Genomic DNA, 11850 nt, shown 5'->3' on the forward strand with positions numbered 1-11850 from the left:
CAGGTATACTACACATGTTCTTTATCTAGCATTTTTGTATACCTCTCATTATCTTTCTTTTTCAAAAATTTAGCTTGTACCGCTGCCTATGATTTTAAGAGATCAGGTCGTATCCATCTTTTCCCTGCTTTTTTTCCACCAGTACTCTAATCGTCTCTTGCTGATCTCTACGGCTGATCTGTTTATGTTTCCTTCCACTTTAAACCCAAGCGCTTCTGGGAGTTGCACGTTACCTACGGTTCTCGCTGGGTGGATCCCGTCGCATTCCATTAAGATGTGCTGAGTGGTCTCTGGATCTTTACTGCAGCATACACATGTCTCATCTAGTTCCGAATATTTGTTCCGATATGTTTTCGTCCTTAGGCAACCGGCTCAAGCCTCAAATAGCAAGGCACTGCCCTTTGTGTTATCGTACAGATTTTCCCTTCTAATTTCTTTCTTCTCCTTCTTGTAAATTTCCATTGTCCTTTTCGTTTCCATTCTTTGCATCCAATTCACGGTCTCTATTTCTCTCACTTTCTTTCTGATGACCCCTGGTTGTCTATTTACAGTTTCGATTATCCTGTACTTGGTTGCCAACTTCCTTGACCTCTTCCTCCATTCTGTGTCCACGCTTTTCATGTAGAGATACTTGTGCCCTTTAGCCGCCCATTTATTTTCATCCATGTTCCTGAGCCTTTCTTCAAAACAAATTTTGCTTTGTGCTTCTCTGACTTCAAAAGAGGCCCAACCCATGTCTCCATGCGCTGCCTCATTTGTCGTATTACCGTGTGCTCCCAAAGCCAACCGGCCTACTGATCTTTGGTTAACTTCCAAACCCGCCAATATATCCGATTTTAAGCATATAATGGCATTTGCGAATGTTAGCGCTGACACCATTACTCCTTTCCAGATTCCACGCACCACCTCATACTTATTGTGGCCCCACAGTGCTCTGTGTTTCATTAATGCTGCATTCCGCTTCCTCTTTATTTTCAGATTATCTTGGTGGTTGCTTGAGTAATTCTTTCCTTCGTTTATGTGTACGCCGAGGTACTTATATTGCTTCACTATGGGTATTACTTGCTGTTGAATTGACACCACGAAGTTACTCGTGTGTTCATTAAAGATCATAATCCCTGATTTCTCTGTGCTAAACTTAAGGCCTAGATTTGTCGCTGCGTTCCCACAGATATTCGCACGTATCTGTAAATCTTTTTTATTGTCCGCTAGTAGCACAATGTCGTCTGCGTACATCAGTCCAGGGACCTTCTGTTGCACCATTTGTCCATTACGCATGTAGGATAAATCAAAACCTAATTCGCTGTTTTCCAGTCGTCTTTCTATGCCCTTGACGTAAAGCGTGAACAACAACGGTGACAGAGGGCATCCTTGCTTCAATCCTTGGTGAATTCCCACCATTTCATTTCCTTTTCGGCCTTCCCATGCCACTTGTACTTGGTTGTCTCGATATATCTCCCTCAGCAGCTCCACGAAATCGTCATCTATGCCTTCGTATTGAAGAATATCCCACAACAATTCCCTGTCTACGTTGTCATAAGCTCCTTTAATATCTAGAAATGCTACCCATAAAGGTGGGACACAATGGAACAGAGACACCTAGTGGTGGTAATGGGCGGAGTGATTGACGTACTGCACGGACGAGGAGCAGGGATCACAAAGCAAATAGCCAAAGGGGTCACCGACCTGCGGAATGTTTCAAAGGAAGTACAAATCGCGGTGTGCACGGTGCCAGAGGTTGAAAGGCAGGGTTATAAAATTGAAAGGGCAGTTCTTGCAGTAAACAGGGAAATTTGGACTCTAGCTAAAGCAATGAATTTTACGGTCATTGACATCAACCGAGAAGTGCACCGAGCAGGCCGCGAAGGCGCTTTTGTGGTTGACGGGATACATTTTAGTGAAAGTGTAGCAACGCCGGTCGGACGTCGATTCGCGGCACGAGCTGTAGCTTTTTTAGGCGGGCCCCAGGCAATCAGGAAGCAGGATTGAGTATTGAACATAGCGCAACACCAGTAAAGGGCAGAATTAGGCGAACAGGAGTCAGGAAAAGACGCAGAAAGGATAAGAATAGAGAAGGTAAAATTTGCTACATTAACATGCAGGGTGGTCGCAAGCAGGAAAAATGGCTGGAAATTCAAACGCAACTGAATGATGAAGCGATTAGCGTGTACGCGTAGACCGAAACGCATCTACGAGATTTGGAGCAGCCGCCTGTTATTGACAACTTTGTATGGGAAGGGTGCAACAGAATGACCGGGTCAAGGAAAGGCGGATGCGTAGGCGTACTAATTAGGCAAGGTCTGAAGTGGCGAAGGGTAAACGAGACATGTAAAGAGCATTTATGGATTAGTGGTACATGGCAAGGTAAAAAGACGTGGCTGGGAGTAGCTTACCTATCGACAGGTAGTGATAGCAGAGAAAAAAATAAGGAATTGGTCGATTGCATTAGAAGCGATATTAATGAGTTCAGTAACTCGGGCCAGGTGATATTAGTGGGAGATATGAACGCGCACATGGACGATTTAGACGGATATACTGATTACAACGGCTCTCTAGTGCTGGATTTGTGTGATGAACAGAACCTTATAGTAGTTAACAGGGAGAATAAGTGTCATGGGCAGGTAACGTGGCAATGCGGAAACAGGCAGTCATGTATCGACTACGCCTTAGTCTCAGAAATGGCCTACGAACAACTAGACCAAATGATAATAGACGAAAATGGAAAAAATAGCCTGGGAAGCGATCATAGACGTTTAGCATTAAAGTTTGGGCGAGATACCAGCGCAGAACATGAACCAATAGCCTCAGAGTTTTAAAAATGAATGACGAGCAAATAACAGAGATCGCAAACAACATAGAGAAGAAAATTGAGGCTTTTCCTACAGCAGTCTGGGAATATAAGGAACTGGTGGAGGTTATGCAGCATGAAATAAGGCGGACACGGCAAAACAATTGTTGGATTGGAAAGAGGAAACCACGTAAGTGGTGGAACAAGGAAATTAAACAAGCTATAGAAGAGCGTAAAGAGGCATCTAGGGTTCATCGAGAAGCCAAAAAGTTGGGATTACAAGAAGAAGAGGTGCTCCTTAGATGGAATACATACCGAGAAAAGAAAATGGTTGCGAGTGAGCTCGTGCAAGAGAAAATTAAATGCGCAAGTGAACGTTGGGTGCATAACATTCACAAAAAAGACAAAGGCACCCCAAAAAGATTCTGGAACCATATAAAAGCACTCGGAGCTCCAACTAGAAACTCGCAAACGGCTATAAGGGATGAAGACGGTAACATCTATGAAGGCGATGATGCGCTGCGGTACATCACAGACGTTATCAGGCATAACTTCGGCACGAGAAAAAAATCACAGCATATCCACGGGGTGAATGATGATGAGTGGGCGAAGCTCCGGAGGGAATCATCGGATCTCCCGCTTAAGGGGACGCTAGCACAAACGCGTTAGAAACGTGCAGTACTCTCTAGTAAGGGGGAGCGGCCACAGCGTCTTACGCAGCCATTTACACATGCCGGAACGTGCACCGCGTTTGCCGACGCCATCACATGACTGCTGAGAGAGTATACCCCCCGTATTCATAAACGCTCCTCGACTTGAACTTGACTTGCCACCTCTTTGGGCAGCGCGTTCGAAACGCGTTGAAGGTAAGGCGGAGAGGCCACAGCGTCTTACACCAGCTTCTTACACGGGCTGTAACGCGCTAGCACAAACGCGTTAGAAACGCGCTAGAAACGCGGCCTTTCGTTAATGTTGGGTATTTATTGCCATCGTGGTGCGTGTGTCCATGTCCGCTTCGTGGCGTAGTGGGCTAACGCCGTGCGCTCGGAAGCGAGGGGTCCCTGGTTCGATTCCGCGCTACGGACACAACATTCGGAATTTTTTTTGTCATTTTTCTCAGACTGGTTACACACTACTACTACGACGACGGGGACGGAACGGGTGCCGCTATAAGGAGCTTCGCCCCTAAAAGCGTAGTTTAGACAACAGATCCAGCAACAACAGAGAGGCCTGAGAGATCAAAATTTAGCATAGAAAGCTTTTATTGGAAAAAGGCAGCAGAAGATGTCCCTAACAACACGGCAGCAGGACCCGATGAAATCCCAATACAGCTAATCAAAAACCTCGGTCCAAAAAGGAAGGCACTGCTGACTAATGCCATAGAGCAAGTGATTAGAACAAAGAATATTCCCGTTGGATGGCGTGAAAGCAAGATGAATCTCATCTACAAAGGCAAAGGAGATAAGGATAAGACGAGCTCGTACGGGCCAGTTACAGTAACGTCGGTGATATATAGAATGGCAATGCAAGCCATAAAATTAGAACTGTCGAAGTGGGTGGAGGAAAACGGTGTATTGGGGGAACTACAGAATGGGTTCAGGCCAGGCAGACGCTTAGAAGACAATATGTTTGTACTAACTCAGTGCATAGAGATTTCAGTAGCTCAGAAAAGACCTTTATGGATAGCATTTCTAGATATTAAATGAGCTTATGACAACGTAGACAGGGAATTGTTGTGGGATATTCTTCAATACGAAGGCATAGATGACGATTTCGTGGAGCTGCTGAGGGAGATATATCGAGACAACCAAGTACAAGTGGCATGGGAAGGCCGAAAAGGAAATGAAATGGTGGGAATTCACCAAGGATTGAAGCAAGGATGCCCTCTGTCACCATTGTTGTTCACGCTTTACGTCAAGGGCATAGAAAGACGACTGGAAAACAGCGAATTAGGTTTTGATTTATCCTACATGCGTAATGGACAAATGGTGCAATCAGAAGGTCCCTGGACTGATGTACGCAGACGACATTGTGCTACTAGCGGACAATAAAAAAGATTTACAGATACGTGCGAATATCTGTGGGAACGCAGCGACAAATCTAGGCCTCAAGTTTAGCAAAGAGAAATCAGGGATTATGATCTTTAATGAACACACGAGTAACTTCGTGGTGTCAATTCAACAGCAAGTAATACCCATAGTGAAGCAATATAAGTACCTCGGCGTACACATAAACGAAGGAAAGAATTACTCAAGCAACCACCAAGATAATCTGAAAATAATGGGGAAGCGGAATGCAGCAATAATGAAACACAGAGCACTGTGGGGCCACAATAAGTATGAGGTGGTGCGCGGAATCTGGAAAGGAGTAATGGTGCCAGCGCTAACATTCGCAAATGCCATTATATGCTTAAAATCGGATATATTGGCGGGTTTGGAAATTAACCAAAGATCAGTAGGCCGGTTGGCTTTGGGAGCACACGGTAATACGACAAATGAGGCAGTGCATGGTGACATGGGTTGGGCCTCTTTTGAAGTCAGAGAAGCACAAAGCAAAATTTGTTTAGAAGAAAGGCTCAGGAACATGGATGAAAATAAATGGGCGGCTAAAGTGCACAAGTATCTCTACATGAAAAGCGTGGACACAGAATGGAGGAAGAGGTCAAGGAAGTTGGCAACCAAGTACAGGATAATCGAAACTGTAAATAGGCAACCAGGGGTCATCAGGAAGAAAGTGAGAGAAATAGAGACCGTGAATTGGATGCAAAGAATGGAAACGAAAAGGACAATGGATATTTACAAGAAGGAGAAGAAAGAAATTAGAAGGGAAAATCTGTACGATAACACAAAGGGCAGTGCCTTGCTATTTGAGGCTCGAGCCGGTTGCCTAAGGACGAAAACATATCGGAACAAATATTCGGAACTAGATGAGACATGTGTATGCTGCAGTAAAGATCCAGAGACCACTCAGCACATCCTAATGGAATGCGACGGGATCCACCCAGCGAGAACCGTAGGTAACGTGCAACTCCCAGAAGCGCTTGGGTTTAAAGTGGAAGGAAACATAAACAGATCAGCCGTAGAGATCAGCAAGAGACGATTAGAGTACTGGTGGAAAAAAAGCAGGGAAAAGATGGATACGACCTGATCTCTTAAAATCATAGGCAGCGGTACAAGGTAAACTTTTGAAAAATAAAAATAATGAGAGGTATACAAAAATGCTAGATAAAGAACATGTATAGTATACCTGATTAAATCAAGCAGGCTAGGTGACTATTTGTCGCCGCCCCGTTTCAAAGGGGATGCCAATAAATCATCATCATCATCATCACTGTCCGCAGCGCCACTTCTGCGTCATGATGCGGAGAAGTGGTGAACTACGCTCGGTCGGCACACCTACCCATCTAGCCACCGTACTACTACTACTACTACTACTACTACTACAGAGGAGGGAACGACCCACACCCTAAGGAGCTTCGCCCCTAATATCAGGCTCGTAGCAGACGCCCGCCGCCTTGGCGCGGCTTCCGCAGCGAGAAAGCCCACGGGTCCGGTACAGCAGCGCCGCGGCGCGGGAGTTCACACAAAAAAGGTGCTCGCTCCTCCCATGCATTCGCGCGGCACTTTGTACACTCTACAAGGAAAAAAAGGCGCTGCTGCGCTTATGCTGCGCCTCCTGACCCCCAATGTGGAAATTTCAAGCAGCGCGGTCGCGCCGTGGCCCGTGGTGCGGTCTCCGCTTTGTTTACATTGTTTCGCCCGCGCTTTCCTTCGCTGCTCGTGCTCACGGCGCTCCGTTTTCGACAGCGGCAGATCGCCTGCTTGCTGAACAGCGATGCAAAGACTGCAGTGCGGTTTCAAGGCGGTTACCGACGCCAACAGCTTTTTTCGTGGCGGCAACCTCAAGAAAGGGGAGCGTCTGCTTCCACACGTGTGTGGTGTTGAACAAATTGTGGGCGGTGATGTGACAGTGAAAGTTCGCTCCACCGAGGTTGGAAACTATCTCGTCCATCCTTGGGAAGGGATACGCATCCTTCTTCGTGACCGTATTTAGTCGCCGGTAATCCACACAAAGACGGGAACTCCCATCCTTTTTGGGGACGAGCACGACTGGGAAACCCCAGGGGCTCGTGGACCACCGGACAATACCCGCATCGAGCAGCTCCTGTAGCGCCGCGCCAATTGCCTCCCGTTTGGCAGGACTGACCGGTATGGGCGTCTTGCGCTGGAGTTTGAGGTATAGTAGCGGCGCCTGGTGGCGGCAAAAAACGTCATCTGGGTAGTACCAGCTTGGATAGTATTGAGCCCTGGCTGTGGCGAAGCACGTTTCTAGCTCGCGTTTTGCGTCAATTCGCACTTTTTTCTGCCCTGTTTCGAGTGCGAAAAGGCTCGCCACTTCTCACAGACCATGGGAACCAGGCTGCGAGCTGGCCGCAGCCTATAGTTATACGAAAACGGACTCTCCGTGTGCCGTGGGACGTAATGCTGGGAGCAGAAGACATCGGCGACGCCGATCCGGAGAGACCTAGCTCAGCCTCGAAAAAGCGTCACCGTCGTTACTGCTGCGTCTTGGGCTGCCATGAACAAGAAGGCCTGAATCCCAACATCAGATTCTACCGTTTTCCTTCAAGGCCCCACGAAGTGGAGCGTCGGGGGCGCTGGATAACTGCAGTTCGTCGCGCTGGGTAAGCGAAATGGAAGACCGCCATAGCAGCAGGCATGGCTGGTGATTCACGATTCGAGACCCGGCCACAGCGACAATTAACAATTCGACCGATGCGAAGTGGTGAAGTGACCAGGTGTGTGCAAATGACCACAAATGGTCGGGCTGATTCGGTGACAATTCACTACCCCACTACGAGCAGCACAGGTTAGAGTTGAATGTGCTCATCCTTGACCTCTAGCCAGCACGTTGAGGCAGCACAGCAAGGTAGTATTGATTACAGCACATCGATGTTCGAGCGCTGTCATTAAAAGCTACATCAAGCGAGCAGCGCACGAGCTCGCGCTGCAGCGTGATTCGCACGTACGTACGTTACTGCGAGCTCATATGCATTACATCAGTTATTTATCAATTGCTAAAGGGACAGATGGCCGCTACTACAGCGCAGGCATAATTACTTGTCTAGCGGCATGCAGTCAACAAAAATTGCAGGAGAACCGCCGTTTCGCGGCATGTCGAAAGACCGCTGCCGTCGCGGCGCGTACGATCGTGCGCTCGAGCAGTTCGTACACCGCGGCATGCTGAAAGACCGCTGCCGTCGCTGCGCGTACCGTCGTGCGCTCGAGCAGTTCCGTACACATGTCTGCTTATCGCTGCTGTGAATTCATTTATAGAAAGCATTTCCTCGCGTTTGTGCGGCTGAATCTAGCAGCGTGGAAACCTTGCCTGAAGTTCAACTTCGCACGTGCGTGACTCGCTTCACTTGCGATTGACACCGCGCTAAAATTTCGCCGCTTATTTCTTGAACGGCGTACACGTATTCGGCGTTGCATAATTTCTTGCCTTTACGCAGCATGCCACCCATGGAAACATCTTCGGCGCCCGATATTCGCTGCAAGCCGTGGTACAACACAACCGAAAGTGGCGGGTCCATATTGTAAACGTGCTTCCCGAAGCAGACGACCGAGCTTGGTACTACCCAGTTTCGGATTGAGGGCGCTTTTTAGCACCATTTTTGCAGCGCCCCCTGGGCAACGCAAGAGCCCCTAGGGCTGGATTTCCAAGGTCGCCCGTATCGGTGAGGTGTTTCACCAGCTTCGTGCATCGTGGGCGGTCTGTAAACATCTCATCGAAGTCGTTTAACAACGATAAGACGCGGTCTCGCTCGCGCTCTGTCAGATGATCGGCGTCTGCCAGGAGATCGCACCTTTTCTGATCCGGTCTCGGCGAAAATCCGTGCTGACAAGCCGCCGCCAGCGGTTTCGGCCGCTCGCGGGGCGCGTTGCTCTCGTCGAAAAGATTTCTCCTTTCAATTTCGGCGAATGCCGGTGCGGCGAAAGGCGTGAGCGGCGCCAACGGGTTCTTCCGGTAGCCGCCGTTGCCGAAATCGATTACAATCCCACTCTTCGCCAAGAAATCTCGGCCGAGGATTACTGGGACCGCGAGGCCAGCCAGATGAATGAATCGCTGCCTCTGTCGCCGCTGATTCTAGCGCACGACGAGTCGCACGTCGCCTTTCGAGCAGGCCTCTCCGCACGCCAATTGAAGAGGTATAGTTTTCGCTGCCGCAACTTGACCCCTCTCTGCGCAAGGTGGGAGACGGCCTCGTCTCCGATTACCGATGCACTTGCCCCAGTACCGAGTAGTGCTTTGAACTTAGTCCCCGCGATTGCAAGGTCTATAAAAGGGGCATTCACTATGTTCGGCGCTCCGACTCGAAAGACAAGATGACGCGATGGTGTTCGCCTCGCAGGCTGTTGCCGTGGCCACCGGCACTGTTATACCGGCGGCCCTTTTCGTTTGCCTGCTGGTTAGGGCACTCACGCGTAATGCGTCCCGTCTCGGCGCAGTTGAAACAGCGTACGGTGTTCCGCGTCGTGGGTTGTGCGAAGCGGGGGTGCTCCGCCGATCTCCAAGCATCGGGGTGAGGACGGCCGTCCGTGATCGCGTTTCTATAGCGGGTCTGCCTAGTTGCGGCACTGATCGTCTCATCGGCCGTGATGTTGCGCTCTGCACAAGCCTCCTCACTGTATTGCTTGCGCGGTCCTCCACCAGTGTGATGAGCAGGTTCTTTTGTGTTAATGTTTCTGGCGGTTCTCTGAGGCGGAGCCTCCCAGAACCTAATCGAGGACAAAGCCTTTTGTTGTGAAAAATACACACAAACTTTTAATGAAACTAGAAACGAAAATTAACCCATAAAAAACAAACCTACAAAGATAACATGAAAACATGTAGCTAGAACGCTCATGATATGAGGCAAGTTCGGGCAGGCTGCGGGTGTGCGTATGCACTACAGTCTTGACGCGGCGAAGCGGAGACGAGACGACGAGATAAGCGTTGTTGATCTCACCAAAAGACGTTGTGTCGGAACGTCGTACAGGCTGCCAGAGCGTGGCAGCTCTGGCTCGGTGGAAGAGGACAGGCCGCTCAGTAGCACGGGTCGACGGTGGTGGCGTTCTGGTCGGGCAGCTGATCGTGGCACTCGGGCTCGTAGTCCGACAGCTCACGTTCTGCCCACGGACGCAGACGCTCACCGGCCTCGGGCAGCAGCAGTTGACTATCGGGCAGGGTGGCGATGCCCGGGAAGGCAGGCGGCTTGGCAGCAGGGGTTGACGGCGGCGGCGTTCTGGCCGGGCAGCTGGTCGTTGAGCTCGGGCCCGTAGCCCGACAACTCTCGTTCTGCCCACGGGCGCAGACGCTTGCCGGCCTCGGGCAGCAGTTCTCGAACGGATGGAGTAGCGGCGCCCAGGAACGGGTTGGCAGGAGGCCCCGGCCGGGTGAAGTCCTGGTGGCTCGGGTCCGGAACCCGACGGCCGTCTTCAACTCCCGATCCGGTGGCCGTCCTTGTCCTGGTGCCGCTTCTGGAACTCCTCCCCCTACTGCCAGCGCGGCTCCTTTTTCTGCTGCTCTGGTCGATTCGTCGACTTCTCATTGGCTGCTCGAGGCTCCGTGTTCCTCTGTGATTGGATTGGCTCTTTTTCTTTTGATTTCTTTTCTTGCGCCGCGTGTTCACGCGCCGGACGGTCTTCGGCGTCGTCGTTTTCGGCGCGGCGCGGTAGAGCGCCACGCGCTCTCCTTGTCGTCTGCTTCTTGTTTGAAATGCAACGCACCTTGTCGCACACCACAAATATCACCGTCGCGCACCACACATCACAACCAGCATGCGTAGGGATCGAGGGCGCGGTCCGATATTTCGAACGGCGCGGTTACAGCTGCGGAACGACCCGGCATCGCAGCGTGCTCACTGTTCGTGCACCCGCTGCCGTGCCAAGCGCAGCTTGGTTGCAAGGACTCCCATGGAGGCGGCGGTGGTCGGTACGCGCGGGCTGCCGAGATTTCGGCTTGCACCCTACTTGATTCTGCGGCCAGCTCGTTCAGGTCTCTGCGGCGTGAACTCCGCAGATAAAGTGCAAATGTAGGATGACTTTGTCGAATTACCCGCACCACTCGCTCCGTGTTCGAAGCGCTCGGATCAGCGTACTCGAAAAGCTCCTGCATCGCCCGAACGTACTCCACCAGCGATTCGTCCGGGGCCTGTGTGCGTTGTTCCAACTCCCTCCGCGTCTGCAGTCGCTAGTCATACGGGAGGAATTCGTCTCTGAGCAGCCTACGAAACTCGTCCATGGTGCTCGCCGTGTGGCCTACCAAATGGTACCACCGGGCAGCCTGGCCGACTAGAGCAACCGGGAGAACTCCAACACCGCGCTCTCGCGCAAGCCCGTCGCTTGCTCGTATTGTCGCAACGCCAGTAGAAAAACGTTGGCGCTCATCTGATCGCCGTAACCACTGCACGCCGGTATCGGGACTCCGATACGAGGCCTGGGTGAAATTGCGGTTGGCAACGCCTGCTGCAAAGCGCTCGCCAAAAACATTACCAGGAATGTGGGACATCGCCGAACAGCGCCTCTAGCGGCCGCCTCTGACAACATGCGCGTTTTCTATGGGATAGCGTCGTTTTTCCCAAATAGCTAACCATAGAAGCCATCTTTCAAAATATTCCCGTGGAAATAGGCTCGAGGCGCTTAGCCCGACATCTCATGCAAGCGGTACCATTACTTACGGCAGAGAGCCCGTTCCAAATTGCGGGGGAAGCTTAAAGTATGGGAGTCTATGGAAAAGCCCAAGTTATGGAGGCTGTTTTGGCTAGTAAAAAGCAATTTGCGATGAACCTATTGCATCGATTGACGTATTCCCGGCGATTTATGAACTTCAGTGACTCAGCTTACCGCTAGTTGCAGCAGTAGCTCATGAAATAGCACAAAAGTCGTTCCAAAATCGCAGTTTTCATAACAAGGTCGCGGAATTTATTGTGGTACATATATAAACCTAGTTTTTGCCTACAGCAGCGCGTCTAAGCGATGGCCGAGAAATTTCGCCGAAACAACAGGTTCAGCGTTTCT

Source organism: Dermacentor silvarum, chromosome 3, assembly GCF_013339745.2.
Source record: "Dermacentor silvarum isolate Dsil-2018 chromosome 3, BIME_Dsil_1.4, whole genome shotgun sequence".
Classification (NCBI taxonomy): domain Eukaryota; kingdom Metazoa; phylum Arthropoda; class Arachnida; order Ixodida; family Ixodidae; genus Dermacentor; species Dermacentor silvarum.